The following is a 19014-nucleotide window of genomic DNA, read 5'->3' as shown; positions in this document are numbered from 1 at the left end:
CTTAAGCTTCAGTATGTTTTGAGACTATAAGGTGTCCGAGCTTTCTGTAGGGTGACGGTAAATTCCCATGTTACAAGGGATTATCTGAGAATATTTTTAATTCGGCTATTTCAATGTTTATTTTTTGAGACCCATGTTAACCCTAAAAAAAGATATTAAACACGCAGACGTAGTAACTGGTTTTTCAGGTTTTAAAGAACACGGATGAATAGCTTGTATATAAAATATGCTATGTTACAGTCTATTCTTTAGTGAAAATACGGAATTAAAAGTTTCACTGCTAATGTATAAGGAGGGTAACCACAAAGTTTGGAAGGTTTTGTTCCCATGTTGGGGCCCATAGAAATAGAATCTTGGAGAGTAATGTTAAGAAGTTACAGGAACTTATAAAGTTGTCTTTATTGATCATTACAAACAAGGGTTAGGGTGGGTGATGATCAGAGAATTCTTTCTATGGTTTTGCCAGCCTCGGGTTGTAACAGTGAACTAATCTTGACATTATGACTCACTGTAATTTATTATTTAAGGTGAATCTTTCACCTCTATTTGCTGTCCTATGTAAAGGCCCTATTGCACCCGCCAATTTTGGCCGTTGCAACGAGCGCCGATCAATGAGACAGCTTTAATTATTTAGGCATTTAGATCTAATTTGGTCATCATATACTGTAAATTGTGTACATGTTCTGAAATATTTGGTAATATTGAGTGATTTCTCTTATAATGCAGCATATGTATGGCTAAGAATTGAAGTATAAAGTTCCCATCTTGTGTGACAGTCAAGGGCACGTGACTTGATCACAATGTGAGTGGCCGCTTGAAACTTTTACACACATAATTGAACTACTGCAGTATTCTCACATGTGCTATGATCTATTGTTCTCGGCCCAAAAATATGGCAAATTTAATTAGCGTTACATCAGAGATCAATTCCTTTTTAATAATTAACAATACATCTATGAAGTGCTTTGTCTTTGCACAAGGTCATGATTTACAATTACAAGATTTATAGTATTTTTTTTTCTTTCCGTTATAGAGCATTTTAACACATTTAATGTTATTTCATTTCTTAAGCCTTAAAACTAAATTCTTTGTCACCACTCAATGGATTACCGTGTATTGCATTTTAATATTCAGATTTCTGGCTAGAGCCAAATAAATAAATATGGTAATGTTGGTGAACAGATATTTATTATTAATACGGTCAAGCCGTCCTTTGGGCATTTGAGCAGTACTACCTCTGTCATAATTAGGCCAATATTAAAACAGAAAACATCAGTCCGATTCCATTAGCAGAGCCTGTTCACATCTGCATTGGAGGCTCCATTAGGGGCCTCTGTCACAGATCTGGCTGAAAGTACCCAAAAACAATAGCGCTATTGTATCCAGTAAAACCACGGACACCCCAAATGGAAACCCGACAGAACACATTAAAGTCAATGGGCTCTGTCTGGCACCAGTTGTCTCTGTCGTGCAACGGAACCGACGTTACTGGTATTTTTGTTATATTGCTCCTCTGATGGAGCAGAACAACGGAAACCCGAAGGAAAGGGACAAAGGGTCGTTCTGCTTATGAGATTTTAATAGATTTTTTATAGCGCTGGCGGGGGACCGGAAGGTTAGTTGCACAGTATTTTTTCATGACGACATGACTCTTCTTCATGCACTCTGTAATCGCTGTAGCAGTAGCAAGTCACATGATGAAGAGTCGTGTCGTCATTAAGAAAGACTGTGCAACTAGACTTCCAGTCCCCAACAGCGCTATAAAAATCGATGAAAATCTCATAATCAGCGCGACGGGGACCGGAATGTATATTAGCGAGTACACTGCTAATACTTTTCGGTCCCCACATAACCCCTTTAATGCACTATGAGAAAGGCAATACTATCCACTCCCTGTAAATTTTCTAGAATTACGCTGTAAACTGTCATTTCAAACGAGATTGCGCTTGCTGTGCTATAATACCGGGATTGTATTAGCGAAGTGTCAGGATTCTGAATAGACATCACGTCCTGGCTGGAGGTAATGTATATTCATTGTCAGGACACTGCAGTAACGTTATATTGTGTTTATGTGGCTGCACACAGTGATATAGCTATATCGCTTTGTGCTGTGTAAATGAATGGGGAGAAGTGTATGACGCTGATTGGTCAGCGTCATGCACTCCTCTGTACAACGCCCACTTGGCCAAAAAGTAAAACACGCCCAGTTGTCCACTAAGAAACACATTAGCATAAAGCTAAAATAGGTCATAACTCCGTCAAAAATTATCGTTTTTCTAAATAAAAACCACTGCTGTAATCTACATTACAGCGCCGATCACATTATGTACAAGATAGGCCACTTATAATGTGGTGACAGAGCCTCTTTAAATTATGTAATAACTTTATAGTTGGGGTCGTTATGGACGTGGCGATTCCAAATATATGTAACTTTTTTTACTTTATTTTGTTTTTTAATAATAAAGCAATTTACAATGGGAAAAAGTGGGTTTTTCATTTTTATTTTTTTCCCTTTTTTTCCCCTTTTTTTTTTTACACTTTTTATTAAACTTTTTTTTATTTTTTTACTAGTCCCACTAGGGGACTTCACTATGCGATCCTCTGATCGCATTTATAATACACTGCAATACTTTTGTATTGCAGTGTATTACTGCCTGTCCATGTAAAACAGACAGGCATCTGCTAGGCCATGCTTCAGGCATGACTTAGCAGGCATACACTACAGGCAGACCTGGGGGCATTTATTAGGCCCCCGGCTGCCATCGGAGACACAGACAGTCGGTGATCTTATCGCCGGGCGTCGGTGGGAGAGAGAGGGAGCTCCCTCCCTCTCTCCAAAACAACTCAGATGCGGCGTTCGCTATTGAGCGCCGCATCTGAGGGGTTAAACGGGTGAGATCAATACTGATCTCGATCTCACCTGTTAGAGCAGGGATGCCCCCAGCCCTCCGTTACCTCTGGCAGCTGAGAGCAGGGAGATTTAACGGCTCCCTGCTCTGTTTATTTATTCAGATGCAGTGCCGTAAAAAGGCCAATGCATCGGAATAAAGCCCGTTAGTGGCCGCCGTAAAAACACTATGGGGCGGTCACTAACGGGTTAATGGCTGTGCTACACAGAGACTTTTTGTAGTGCAAATTATTGTTTTTAACTATCAAATGATAGCTATAGTCCACAGGCTTCAGATGTCTTAAAGCCCTGTTAGACGGAGCGATTAGAATTTTTTGTATAATCATTCGAATGTATGAGATAATGGCCATGTATAATAACGTTCAATGATGGAACGATGAGTGATTAATCGTTGGGATTCCTGGGTGAAAGATTATCGTTCGTCGCTGCCACATGCCCTCGTCTAATCAGAAATCTTTCAGCCGTTATCAGTTTAGAGATGAGGTGTGGGCGATCAATCGACGATCACAGTACAGCGAAAATCTTTAGCAATTATTGTAACGTGTAACAGACCGTCTTTCGAACGCAAATGTCTTTCTAAATCATCACTGGTCGCTTGATCATGAAAGAATAAGTGCCCGTCTAATAGGACCCTTAGTCCTTTACATTGCTCAAAATATCAGAGAAGGATCAGACCACAAAGTACCATTATAGGTCTTGGGGTGGGCACAATTTTTGTCAACCATGAGTCATCTACTGATGTATGACCAACTTGTATAATGGGATCCATCAATATGTTGACAGTTTGTTCCTGGAAATCCTTTTCTAATGCAGGTGAGTTAATACACGTATCCTTTACCACAGTGGCATTGTGTTATTATTCATTAAGACAGTTTTCTGGGCAGCTCGACATTTTCGTAGTGTTTTTCCTTGTCAGTGCTCCTATCTGTGCATTCGTTTGAAAGATAGCTCTTAGACCCCTGTTCATTTCATTTTCTTTCAGTTTCATGCTGTGCAAGGAGATAGAAATCAACTGAATCAGCAGACAGAGATTTAGTAAACAAGGAGCTTGAAAGAAAAGGAAAGATATGAAAATCATGTTAGGGAAAAAAGTGTAAATACTGTGCATCCAATCACTGCTCTAAAGATCCTTTTACACTGGCCAATGATCGGGCAAACGAGCGTTCATATAAACGCTCATTCCCGATCATTACCCTGTGTAAACAAGGCAAACGCTCATTCATTGGCTGATCATATCGTTTATGCAGCAGAAAATATTATCTTTGTCAGCACCACATCTGTGTAAACAAGGAGATGTGCTGCCGGGGGATGAGCGATCGTTACTAGTAACGATCGCTCGTCCACATACATAACTCCTTGTGTGAGGAACAAACGAGCATCGATTTATGAGCTGTCTATTGATTGGCGGTCGTTGTGGCAGCCAAAATTGGCCGGTGTAAAAGGAACTTAAAGAGGCTCTGTCACCAGAGTAGAAGTGCCCTATCTCCTACATAATCTGATCGGCGCTGTAATGTAGATAACAGCAGTGGTTTTTATTTTGAAAAACGATAATTTTTGAGCAAGTTATGAGCAATTTTAGATTTATGCTAATTCGTTTCTTAATAGACAACTGGGCGTGTTTTTACTTTTTACCAACTGGGTGTTGTACAGAGGAGTGTATGACGCTGACAAATCAGTGACTAATCAGCGTCATACACTTCTCATTGTTCCAGCCCATTGTTAGTGTGATTGTGCAGTGAGAGAAGCTGGGCTGGAACAATGAGAAGTGTATGATGCTGATTAGTCACTGATTGGTCAGCGTCATACACTCCTCTGTACAACACCCAGTTGGTAAAAAGTAAAACACGCCCAGTTGTCTATTAAGAAACTAATTGGCATAAATCTAAAATTGCTCATAACTTACTCAAAAATTAACGTTTTTCAAAATAAAAACCATTGCTGTTATCTACATTACAGCACCGATCACATTATGTAGGACATAGGGCGCTTATAATCTGGTGACAGAGCCTCTTTAAATTGTTACCATATTTTTCTTAAAGGGGTTTTCTCGTCACACAAAATGATTGCATATCACTTGGATATACAATCACTTTGCTATTGATGGGGGTCCGACTGCTGTCCTGGATCGCCCCCACTGATCCTGAGATTGAAGGGGCCGCAGCGCTGATTTATCGCTATGAAAGAGACGCTGTACTAAATCAGTGTTGTGGCCGTTTCAATCTCGGGAACATTGGGGATCCTAGCTGTATGCCATTACTTTTTGTGATGAGAATACTCCTTTAATAATAGTAAGGTATTGTTACCATTAAATGTTCTCTGTTGCCATGCTCTTCTTGGATGTTAAACCTAAAGCAGAGATCAACCATAAATCCCCTCTAGCATGATGGGAATAATCCCATACTTGTAACCAGTATGTAGTGGGAGGCATACATATGCCTGATGTTATGCAAGAATAACAAATTATGTCATTTAACTCAATGGAGAACAATAACCTACAACGAAATAGAGTCTATGACACTCAAATATTTATAAAAGTATACATTTTATTAAATCCAAAAATTTTAAAACACATATCTCAATATAAAATTCAGAGATGACTAACCACAGTGAGGTAATGGACACCAAATAGGAACAATCATTAATGCACAAAGGTACAAAAATCTGAACACATCACATGTGATATGCGATATGTTCAGATTTTTGTAACCTTTGTGCATTAATGACTGTTGATATTTGGTGTCCATTACCTCACTGTGGTTAGTCATCTCTGAATTTTATATTGAGATATATGTGTTTTTAAATTTTTGGATTTAATAAAATGTATACTTTTATAAATATTTGAGTGTCATAGACTTTATTTCGCTGCAGATTCTTCTTGGATGTTGTAGCTTTTATAGTAGCAAATCCATACTAATCCTCTCTACCGGACAAAAAAGCTATCCTGAAATGGTGAATATTATTTCCTTGCAGATTCTTGGTATTGTTATGTGGAGTGTAAATTACAGTGATAGCTACATTGCTTCCATAACATGCTCGGCCAAAGTATACCCATAGGAGTGCTAGCCACAGTATCGCCATTGAAGTGCCAGCCACACAATCACCGTAGAAGTGCCGGCCTCAGTGGTTTAATAAATAAAGAAATGTGAAATAGTTACAAAAATATTTTAACTCTTACAACCCAATGTATCAAAACTAGCTTATAAGTTACCTTGTTACGCAAAGCAACTGAAAAATCTGAATTTTTGTTGGTTGTTATGTACAACAAGGCCATCAAAACCGCAGGTAAACAAAGGTCATTCCGCAAGTAAAATCCGTTTTTTTTAATGTGTTTTTAGTTGCGGTTTTTACATTTTGATGCAGAAATAGATGCGGTTTTATGCCATGGATATTGGTGCGTTTTTAAAAAAAAATAGATATAATTCGCAAGCGGAAACGCAAGATAAATTTGGATGCTGCAGATTTTTAAAATATGCACCGCAGGTCAATTTACATGCAGAAAAATCCGCAAAGTATAGATGAGTTTTCTTGAAATCTCATTCAGTTTTTTTGGTACAGTATTACGCTGCGGATTTTCCGCACGTAAATACGCTTGGCAAATCCGTAAATCTTAATGTCTATGGCCAGCTTAAGTCAAGATCAGCCACAATTCTATTCGTGTAAGTCGTTTCTTGCCTATGTTCTATAGCTGGAAAGAAAAAAAAAATAATCACATTATTGCTCATGGGCATTTTCACTTATTAAGAGGATCATTACTGGGTCTCCACCAGAAGATTTATTTCTCCGAACATGGAGAAAACAATAACAGGTTCACTTCTTCTCTGAAATTGTCTCTGCATAACATATTTAATCCCTCAGGTGCTTCATTAAACAGAATGCGGAGAATAGCTAAAGACTTCACTATGAAATTCAGGTTAGTGTAGATCACCTGACATAACTGTGACTGGCATGAGCGAAAATAACAAAGGGAAGCTCCGAGTTATTCTGTCCCGAAGGGGGAACGTTTCTCTTTCCTGTATTTGACAATGGGACTAAGTCATGCAGCATCTGTAAGGCGCATAAAAATAGGACATAATTTACATGTCTGTCAGCCTGTCTAACCAGAACAAAATGTGCGCACCACGAGGGATAGATAAGCAATTTTCCTGTTTGCATGGGAAATCATACAGTGGGGATGTGATAATCTAAATCACTTGGCGATAGAAACCTTTTCATGTTTTTTTTGTATCGTGTTGACCATTTGACTGTGATTCCTGTAGACACGTTGATCCAGTCTTGTATTTTTAGTCTCCGTCACAATAACAATTTCCCTAGGGAAAGTATGCCTCAATCTAGGCGGAATGAGACTCAAACATGCTCTTTTAATCCCTTTGAAGCTAGTGCAAACCTAAACACGTTCTTTCAGTACAGAGCAAGACAATAAAGGATTGGAGCTTTATGCCTCTCCGTATTGTAATGTAGCACTGGATGAGCGATGCACCTCAAACACATTATTATCTACCTGCAGGCAATTTATTAACCGTATGGCTGCTTTATAAACAGCCAGAGTATTCAGTGTGAGGGTATGTGCACACACACTAATTACGTCCGTAATTGACGGACGTATTTCGGCCGGAAGTCCCAGCCCGAACTCAGTGCAGGGAGCCGGGCTCCTAGCATCATAGTTATGTACGATGCTAGGAGTCCCTGCCTCTCCGTGGAACTACTGTCCCGTACTGAAAACATGATTACAGTACGGGACAGTTGTCCTGCAGAGAGGCAGGGACTCCTATCATCGTATATAACTATGATGCTAGGAGCCCGGCTCCCTGCACTGAGTTCGGTCCGGGACTTGCGGCCGAAATACGTCCGTCAATTACGGACGTAATTAGTGTGTGTGCACATACCCTTATTCTCCCTAAATATAACTGTTTAACAGTTTATCCCGATATGTGGTCGGGCTGCAGGAAAAGGTCCTTACAGTTTAGTGTATTTGCTGAAGCAGGTTCTACTGTAAGGCCACATGCACACAATGCATATTACATGGGGATTGGCTGCGCAGATTTTCCTGCGGAAAACCCGCTGCATAATACAATACCAGCAAAGTAAATGAGATTTCAAGTAATCTCAGCTACATGTTGCAGAATTTTTCCGCACATGAATTGACCTGTGGTGCAGGTTTTAAAATCCACAGCGTGTCAATCTATCTTCCATTTTAGGATTGTATCTGACAAGTTTATAAAAAAAATGCACTAAAATCGCACCTATTTCCTCATCAAAATGTAAAAAGCACACCTAAAAATGCATAAAAAAATGCAGTAATAATATACTTGTGGAATTACCAGTGTTTACCTGCGTGTAATTACGCAACATGTGCATATATCCTAAAAGGTCTAGTGTGGAGCCAGAGACACAATTTTGGTCTTATTTTAAAGCCGAGACTTTTGTTGGAGCTAGAGTAGGTTGAAGTGGGTGCTGCATATACTATACTGGCAGCCCTCAGATCAGCCTTTGGAGAGGGGGGCAGTAGGGGACATGTTGACAGCCTGATGGGAGAGGAGAGGGATCTGTTAGCCTTCTCCTGTCTCTGTATGGCTTCAGGTAACCCCAGGGGGAGAGGTAGCAAGGACTTTTTCTCATGATATCACCTCCCCTTATTAATCAGATGGCAGACTTTCTCTCTGATGGTCACAGATGGTGCCTTCTTTTTTATTATTATACGACCCAGCTCACAGAATGCCACGGTTAATGCTGACCATACCACCTAAGTGATTTTATAAAACTAACAAATAAACCCTTTTTTTCCCTTACACAATGTTTTATTATTGGGGAAAAAAAGAGAACAAATAACCCATAGTTAGTTATCCCACATAATAAAAACCATAAAGAAAAAATGAATAAAAAAATTCCAGAATAGCTACCAAGTCATATGTACCCAAAAATGTTACCAATGAGAACTACAAGTCGTCCTACAAGAAAAAGGAATGTGGCGACACAAAAAAAATATTTACCAAAAACAGTGTTTTATTTGTGCAAGAGTAGCAAAACCTTACAAAAATAATATAAATTTGGTGTTATAATCATAATGATACGTAAAGTAACATATTATTTATACCACATTGTGAACGCCTTAAAAAAATCCAGAAAAACTATGAATTGCTGTTTTTTTTTTTTCTATTTCCCTCCAATAAAAGTTCTTCAATACATTATATGTACCCTACAATGGTTCCCGATAAAAGCTACAACTTGTCCCGCAAAATCTAATTTCTCATACAGCTACATTGAAGAGAAAAAGTTATGATTGCTAGAATACAAAGGGGGAAATTATTTTTTCTCAAATTAGTTACGTCACTAAGGGGTTAAATAGCAGCTAAGCGACCTGAGTTACGCGTCAACAATATTTATTGAAACAGAAATTTTGGGGAGGGTTTTTCCAATTTCTCTGTTCATCGGATGAGCTGAATAGTCGACTATTATATTGTTTCCGCTAAAAAACGGATACAATTTTCTTGTTTTGTGTGCACTTAAATAAAAAAATTGGCTTTTCTGGAGATGTTGTCACTCATTGACTACAAGGACTGGTGGTGTGTATTCATTTTTAGTTATTGTAATTGGTATGACCCATAGAGCTGTAGTCATAGTCAAAGCAACGCTGGTAACATCTAGCTGACATTCTCTGCTATGACATTAGACTCATGGTTGTCTCTGGTAAATTCCCTGAAGGTCTTTTTGATCCAGTGCAATAATAGACCTTAGAATCAGGGATGTATGATGAGATATTGAGCTCTTCTGGCAATTAGAAGTCTTGACGTTTGGACACCGTTACTATGGCCCTAATAACAGATAAGGCTCTGTTCACAGTTGCATTTGTTCTTTTCTGACAGTTTTCCAATGTTTTTATCCAATGGGGAAAAATAACATCATTACAGGTCCATCAAACAGATCATAAGGGATCCATCATATGTGCCATGGATTCTGTAAAAAACCATGACGTCACTGTTAACAGAGTCTAAGGCATTATATTGTTTTTGGCAGATGAAAGGTTTTTAAAGTGGTAAGTGTTGCTGTTTTCCGTTGTAACTTTATTACATGGCTGTTGTCAATTTTCTTTTGCTTTTTAGATTGGTTGATTGGTTTCTATGGATAGCTCCTCTGTCTTTTGTCTGCACTAATCTAATAAACAAATTATCTGATGTGTCAAAATGTCAACCAGGGAGATGTGCAGATATCTATTGCTCTCCACACTTCTAGTAAGGTGAGAACTTCAGGTTTAGTCTGGGAGGTCTATAGATATTTTCGTGTGGTGTTAGTTTGCTTTGATATCAGTTAGCAGTGATAGCGTGGTTCTTTATGGTTCTCAATATTGGAATTGTAAAACCAAGTTGACAGCTACTTGGCCAAATATAAAAAAAATAACTTGCCTCAGAATAAGAATTGTTTTGGACATTTTTTTCCCCCCAAAGGTTTGAATTAATGGTAATTGCAATAATGGGTGCGTGAGATTAAACTCATAAGCTGAGCTACAAGGTGTCTAGTAAGTAATGAAGGATATGTTGTTCTTCAAGATATTTGTTGTAACGTCCACAGCTGCGGACCGTCGTGCTTACCTGCCCCAGACGGCCGCGGCCTTACACAAGCGAATGCCGGGCGGAATCTCCCTCCTGAGAGATGCCGGCACTCACTTCTGCATCGCTGCACTAGTTCCCGTATGGTGCGTGCGCTCGCTCCCGGCCTTAAAGGGTCAGTGCACACACATGAGGAAATCTGTAATTAGCCCATGATCACCTTGGACTAAAAAGGGCTCTGCCCTTTCATTCATTGCCTGAGAGTTGTTGTGTTTACCGTGTTAGTCTTGCAAATAGTCCATTAGTGTTGTCCTGTTCCCAGTGTTCCCGTACCTTTTTGTTCCTGTGCCTTAGAAAGTTGGAGTCGTGTTGTTCCACCGGTCATGCCTGCTGTGTTACACCATGCCTGGTGTCTGCTGCCAAGGTCCCATCTGAGCCTAGCTGTTGCTACTGTCTGAACGACTACAGGTACCCTTGTGCTTGGACTATATATACATTGACTTGGTACACTGTTTGGCCAGCTGCTATCCCGCTACAGCAGTACGGCCCAGTAAGTCCACATACCCACAGATCGTGACAGTACGCTCAGTCTATGGACCCTGCTGGTCAACCCAAACCCTGTCGACATCACAAGTCATGCAGACAGATATGCTAGTCTAGATAAATCAGGTACGATAGAAGGAAGTTGGCACCACTCGTTGTTTCTATAGTACGGAACAGATGTATAGATGCAAATGAGGGCAGGATTTCCTAGTCAAACAAACTTCGGGCGGTGCTCAGCATAAAGAAAGACAGTCTTGCAATATCGTGTAGGTAAGGAAAATGAACATGCAGCACTCACCCGTTTGTTTCTTCTAGACTTTATTGTAACATCTTAGCAAACATAAAAGCGTTAAAGGGAGGACAGCACCCATTCCTGTTGCTCCGGCGATTCCTCCTGCTACACCTCCTGTCAGTACCAGTGCTGACTCCTGATTCTCACTGCCACTACCTCCTCGCTACGATGGAGACGCGAGGATCTGCACAGGATTTATTTCTGAACCAGTGCCAGATCCACTTCGGTCTAAATGCCAGAGCATTTTCTTCTGATGGCGCAAGGATCACATTTATAGTGCTTACCTGGCCCCCGACGGCCGCGGCCATGGACAGGCGAGTGCCCGGCGGCATCTCCCTCCTGAGAGACGCCTGCATTCCCTTCCGCATCGCTGTACTAGTTCCCGTATGGTGCGCGCGCTCACGCCCGGCCAGTGCACACACATGAGGAAAATCTGTAATTAGCCCATGATCACCCTGGACTATAAAAAGGGCTCTGCCCTTTCATTCATTGCCTGAGCGTTGTTGTGTTTACACGTGTTAGTCTTGCAAATGGTCCCTTTAGTGTTATCCTATTCCCAGTGTTCCCGTACAATCTACCTGTAACCTATATTCCGTGCTACCGTTGTTCCTGTGCCTTAGAAAGTTGGAGTCATGTTGTGCCACCGGTCATTCCTGCTGTGTTACACCACGCCTGGTGTCTGCTGCCAAGGTCCCATCTGAGCCTGGCCGTTGCTACTGTCTGAACTTCTGCAGGTATCCTTGTGCTTGGACTATATATACATTGACTTGGTACACTGGCCAGCTGCTATGCTGCTACGGCGGTACGGCCCAGTGGGTCCACATACCCACAGATCGTGACATTAGTGGTTTTATATATATATATATATATATATATATATATATATATATATATATATATATACTTTTCTAAATTCAAGAGACCCTTTAGCACAGAATTTTTTTAGTTGAGAGTTTTGCTACACTTGGCAAGACTTTATACACCGCGTTCCAAATTATTATGCAAATTTTATTTTTCGATGATTTTCCTAAATAGTCTATGCAAATGACAGTCAGTATAATCTTCAAGCCATCAACCATTGGAGTATAATGCTAATTTTATTGAACAAATCTCCTAATGATAACAGATTTTTAAAAAACTCAAAATGCACTGTTTCAAATTATTATGCACAACAGAGATCAAAACATTTTAAAGGTTGTAAAGAGAACTAAAATGGTAATTTGTTGAATTTGAAGCATCAGGAGGTCATATTTACAGAAATCAAAAGCTCTTTCAATAAAAAAAAAACTTAGCAGGCCAAGTTACATGTTAACATAGGACCCCTTCTTTGAAATCACCTTCAAAATTCTTGCATCCATTGAATTTGTGAGTATTTAGACAGTTTCTGCTTGAATATCTTTGCACGAAGATAATTTTGCTATGGAAGGCACGGTTCTTATTTTTGTACCACGGAAGAAAGTGGTCAGTCATAAACTCTACGTACTTTGCAGAGGTCATTTTCACACTGTCAGGGACCCTAAAGGGGCCTACCAGCTCTCTCCCCATGATTCCAGCCCAAAACATGACTCCACCTCCTTGCTGACGTTGCAGCCTTGTTGGGACATGGTGGCCATTCACCAACCATCCACTACTCCATCCATCTGGACCATCCAGGGTTGCACGGCACTCATCAGTAAACAACACGGTTTGAAAATTAGTCTTCATGTATTTCTGAGCCCACTGCAACCGTTTCTGCTTGTGAGCATTGTTTAGGGGTGGCCGAATAATAGCTTTATGCACAATTGCAAACTTCTGGAGGATCCTACACCTTGAGGTTCGCGGGACTCCAGAGGCACCAGCGGTTTCAAATACCTGTTTGCTGCTTTGCAATGGCATTTTAGCAGCTGCTCTCCTAATCTTATTAATTTGTCTGGCAGAAACCTTCCTCATTATGCCTTTATCTGAACGAACCCGTCTGTGCTCTGAATCAGCCACAAATCTTTTGACAGTACGATGATCACGCTTAATTTTTCTTGAAATATCCAATGTTTTCATACCTTTTCGGCAGCAGAGAGATCCTTTTTCTTTTCCATATTGCTTGAAACCTGTGGCCTGCTTAATAATGTGGAACGTCCTTCTTAAGTAGTTTTCATTTGATTGGGCACACCTGGCAAACTAATTATCACAGGTGTCTGAGATTGATTACAATGATCCAAAGAGCCTTAAGACACAATACCATCCATGAGTTTAATTGAAAAACAAATAATTTAATGTTTATGACACTTAAATCCAATGTGCTTAATAATTTGGAACACGGTGTACTAGCAAAATTACCCACATACTAAATAGCAAAATACCTATGCTTACAAGACAATCCCAACATCACTTTATGCTTATTATTAACGTCTTAGGCCACATGCAGATTACTGTCTTATGACTTCATACAAACTCCAAATTCTATGTGGCCCTACTGTACCTATGTTAGCCTCAGATTTAATTGCGGAGGTATACAGAGTTTTTTTATGCCTGTTGAATTTTTATGGAATTGGTGTATACCCCCCATGAAAAATAAAATAAAAAAAGACAACTAATTCAGTCATACCAAATAATACCTTCACAACATGACCACAAATAACTATGATAAAGATCAATATTACCAGTTATTACCATACAGTGACTAAATAGTGGACAGATATGAGTCCTACATTGGCGCTCTGCCGAGTATAATCATTTTGCAAACGGTAAAAGTGAAGACAGTACAGTTAAATCCAATGACTCACAGTTGACGTCTTCTCTGATTGTAATTGTTCACTTTCCTTTTCTACTCCATTTGACCCAGACTGCCATGACAACTTCTCCTGGACATCACACATCTCCGCAGAGCTTGCTGCCCAGACATCTTTGGCACTTTATTTTTACATTACATCCACACCCTCTACATAAACTTCCCATTCTGCTGACATCTTTAACCCCTTCCCCCTGCTTGCATTCTGGGCCCTAATGACCAAGCAATTTTTATAGTTTTTCCATCGTCACATTCCAAGAGCTATAACTTTTTTATTTTTTTGCGTCGACTTAGCTGCATGAGTTCTTGTTTTTTGTGGGACAAGTTGTATTTTTTAATAGCACCATTTTGGAGTAGATGCGACTTTTTGATCACTTTTTATCACATTTTTTTAAGTCAGGATTCACAGAAAACAGCAATTTTTCCATTGTCTTTTATTTAATTTTTTACGCCGTTCACCGTGCGGGTTAAATAATGTAATAGCTTTATACTCAGGGTCGTTACGGACGCGGCGATACCAAATATGTGTAACTTTTTTTGCTTTCTTTTGTTTTTTTTTAATAGTAAAGCATTTTGTAAGGGGAAAAAGTGGGTTTTTCATCACATTTTTTTTTATTAACTTTATTAAACTTTTTTTTTACTTTTTTACCAGTCTCACTAGGGGATTTTAATATGCGATCCTCCGATCGCATTTATAATGCACTGCAATACTTTTGTATTGCAGTGTATTACTGCCTGTCCGTTTGAAACGGACATGCATCTTCTAGGCCATGCCTCTGGCATGAATTCTGCATCATACCTAGATTCCACTGTGAGTAAATGGGATATGTACTGTTCTTATTTGCGGAATGTCGGTGTGGATTCGGCAACCAAAATTCCGCAGCAAATGAGTGTGAATCTAGCGTTACATTGTCTTTTCTTTTTTTTTCGTTGTCGTATGTTTGTACATTTTTCACTGTGTTATGTCGTATGTTGACTGATTGTAAAGTGCTGCAGAATATATTGGTGTCATATCAATTATTATATATCACGATTTTTATTATAATGTTGTATAAATTGCTTAATGAAGAGCATATAATACAGTATTTGTCTGAGTGTATTAAGTTGGCACCTAGTAGCTGTCCTGATAATTAACGTTGGCAGTGAGATTTGCATCGCTATCTATTCTGTAATAGTACTAGGAGATAAGCAGGAGATTGTTATGTGAGAAGGAAAGTTCTGAGGCTGATGAAGGAACCACAAGCCTGCTAGGCCTCTGTCTTCTGTTCCTCCGGGAAGAGTGTTTGGACCAGTGCCAGTACTGGTTAGTTGGGATTTTTTTTTACATTCCAGTCATGTGGAAAGACAGGAATTTGACACAGAGATCTTGATTTGGAATGTGTGCTCTGGGTAATGGTGGTTATCAAGGTGCTAAGCATTCATACAGGCACGCAACTGAACAGCCTAAACGAAACGTTACTAACCGAGAAAAGATTAAAACAGGGGTGTTAGGTGCATAAACAGTTTGCTGGACAAGGTGAAATACAGAAGACTAATGTGAACTGATTCTAAAGGAAAGGGTTGACAGTGGACAAAGTCGTTTTGTGGTTTGTTTCCTAGACCCCTTTCCCTTCACATTTTTGGTCTACGTTTAGTGTATACATCAGTAAAAGCTCCCGACGAATATGTTAAACTGCTTTTTATAACATATGTTAAACGGATGCCACTGTTAAGGCCCTATGTAAAATACGTTTGTGTGAATAAGGCCTTACAATGATAATAGTTTGCTCGTTCATCTGCTAATCGCTACCCTGTTTACACAGGGCAATTATCGGCAATGAGGGTTTTATGAACGATCGTTTGCCCAATAATTGCTCAGCGTAAAACCCCCTCTAGGCACCCGTCACATGCATTGATCACTTATAGGCTATTATGGCATTCGTTTAACGTATACGTCATGAAAAACTCATGGCGTATATGTTAAACATATTACTGTGAGGGATCCCATACAGTGGCATCCGTCACCCATAAACTTCCATGTTAAAAAATATGTATGCCGTGCACTATACATTTTTATGGGATTCGGCTGTATGGAATAGCGTAGTTTACTATCCTATTCCATACGTATTTTTTTTTACAGTATACCTGCCTTATGTAGGCCAACTGGACTCTCTTTTGGCCTCTGTCCAGCTAATGTTGCCCTATATATATACATTTAGAGTGTATGTCAGAAGTTTTCCTGGTGTATACGCTAAACATATGGAAAAAAACTTTTTGTGAATGGGTACTATTCATAGCACCTATGAATGTACAGTGCTAGGTTGTAGGAGTATCACCGAACTTATCTAACAGGTTCTAGTAGCATCATGTGTGTAAAATCCAGACCTTTACTAAACCAACTTTTGCCGTTTAAGACCTTCACCCACACCAATAATTTGCTGTCCACATATCTGATCCACAGAATTTACACCAAGAAACGACCAAAAAAATAGCTGATTAAAGTGGAATGTCAGGAAAACTTTTTTTTTTACTATTCATATTAGCGTGTTAGAATCCTTAGGTAATATATACATTTTATGTTTGGTGAACCAGCAGGTGACTACACTGGATGTCCATTCTGCTGCTGTTGAAGCCAGTAACATGGGCAGATATGTGCCCATGATGATCGCCAATAATTACAGGTCGATCGGCGCGCGTGTAAAGGCCCTTTAAGGGAACCAATGATCGTTGATGCAATCGTTGTGTTGGGGAGATTGTGCTGCCGACAGCAATAATTTTCAAGGCCTCATAAAAGATAAAAATCGGCCGACGATCGTTTGCTAGTTCGTGAGCTGATCGCTGCCTTATTTACAGTCCCCACTAGTCCTCAAAAGTAGCAGCACTACCATCACTTTGTTATAAATGGCTTTGTAATATAGTTTACTGTATAATGTCATAACGTGAGCATCTAACAGCGTAGTCGTAGAATTTGAAGGTAGCGTGTATTGGTTATGTATTTTATGTGCTCCTCATATGAGGATGATGATGATGCACTATGTTTAGTTTCTTCTTGTCTATATAAATGTATTACATACAAACTCTCTATAAGATTTGAACATTTTACATCTTTTGCTTGATATTATTATATGCTTGGGACACACCAATATCTTTATCCAGACAGACTCCACTTATATTTTACATGTTTTCACTAGTTTATGTATTGAATTTCCTTTTAGTTTCCCAGTCTCGAGCATTGTTTTTACTGGTTAGAATTTGTGGCGCTGGGGAATAAAGACGTTTTCAACTAGGAACTTATTTCTGCTGTCTCAGACTTTCGTTTCTAACACGTCTTACAAGTGTAACATTCAGACCAATGTGATTTCTCATAAACAGGGAATTGACTTCAGAGGCAAACACAAAACAGTGGCCCTTCTCAGCAGTGATGTGTTTCAGGAAATTGTGCGTGTCACACGAGTGAGCTGAGAGACCACAGACCACGTTGAGAGAGAGGAAACTTTTTTCCTGTTTTATATCATGTATTATATAGTTATACAGTATATGATACATTTTCTTCAGTCCAACATCCATTCAAAATGGAATTTTCATAGCCCAACTCTGATTAACCCTTTGTTTGCCTGGATAATAGTGTACGCTCGATGCCATTAGACTCTTAAATGACATACCCTGATTTACATTTTATCACCAAGCGTCTCATAGACTTACATAAAGAAACTGGCTTCCGGTCCACACCTAAGACGCTGTGTGAATCGGAAAGTCAGTTTACAGGTCACATGACTGAACGGGGAAGCCGAAAGCAGCCCATGGATTGAAAATAGACGCTCGATGAGAAAATAAAATATATATATAATCACATGCGTTCCTTACAGGCATGCTAAAGCTGAATAGGCAGGTAGGATGGCAGCAGTATACTAAACTGTAGGGAGCACAAATAATGCTATTCAGGAGCGTGCTGGGTGTATATCACTGTAACTACTCAGATCAGTTGTCATGCACCTCTACTAAATGCATCATATGCGTATCTCGCGGGAAGTGTCCAGATTTTGTAGGATCAACACCTTTAGGCCTCATACACACGACCATAGCCGTGTGCACATTACAGTACGGACAGCCCGAGAAATGTCATCCGCGGGCCGTCCACAATCACAGACCGTGCACACACATGATGTGCATTGTCTTCAATGCAATTGCAGACCGTAAAATTACTTTTTTGCGCTCCGCGCTCCCGGACAATGTATAGACCGGGAAAACCACGGTCGTGTGCACTGGCCCATGGGATAAAATGTGTCCTATACTCTCCGCAATTGCCTCACTATCTGCAATCCGCCTTAGGCCCCATGAGCATGACCGTGCCCGTAATCATGGTCCGTGATTACGGGCACGGACAGTCACCCGCATTTGCGGGCCGTACTCCCATTATAAAGTATGGGAGCACGGTCCGTAAAATCAAAAAATCAGACATGTCCTATTTTTTATGGAAGCATTCTACGGCCCGGACACCTTACCATAAATATACGGGAAGGTGTCCGTGGGACATAGAAATGAATGGAACCGTATTTTGATCCACAATAACGGTCCGTAATTGGGGACCAAAATTACGGTCGTGTGTATGGAGCCTAAAAGGGTTTTGTATCGAATATATTTCAACTTTCTGGTGACTCCGGGTGACCTTGGGAAATCTGAAGTTCCCCTGTCCTGCTATATTTACAGATTATTCCCCCTGCAAATAGAAGCAATTTCGTCATATTTTATTCGAGAATTGCTGTTTATGCCTTCAACCATTCTGTAAAGTTTTCAAAGTAGAAAAACACTTAGCAAATGGCTGACTTGCCCATCAAAAGGCCTAAATGTGCACATAAGATATTCCACAGAGAACATAATGTAAATAAAATTGGTTACTATACATCTTTCTACAGTTGCAGCCACCCATGAAAGTCTTAAGAATGCAGAGCTTTGCTTATGTTCTGACAAAATACTCTGCACAACAAGC

At 39.8% G+C, this 19014-nt stretch overlaps 1 protein-coding gene across 1 annotated transcript in view; it reads left to right on the top strand.

Annotated features, from left to right (window-relative positions):
- The window catches only part of CRIM1 (cysteine rich transmembrane BMP regulator 1), a 721727-nt gene that overhangs the window by 92066 nt on the left and 610647 nt on the right, over nt 1-19014 (top strand). The gene's annotated exons all lie outside the window — the stretch shown is intronic.

Source organism: Rhinoderma darwinii, chromosome 4 (assembly GCF_050947455.1).
Source record: "Rhinoderma darwinii isolate aRhiDar2 chromosome 4, aRhiDar2.hap1, whole genome shotgun sequence".
NCBI lineage: Eukaryota > Metazoa > Chordata > Amphibia > Anura > Rhinodermatidae > Rhinoderma > Rhinoderma darwinii.
This window is presented reverse-complemented; position numbering and strand designations above follow the sequence as displayed.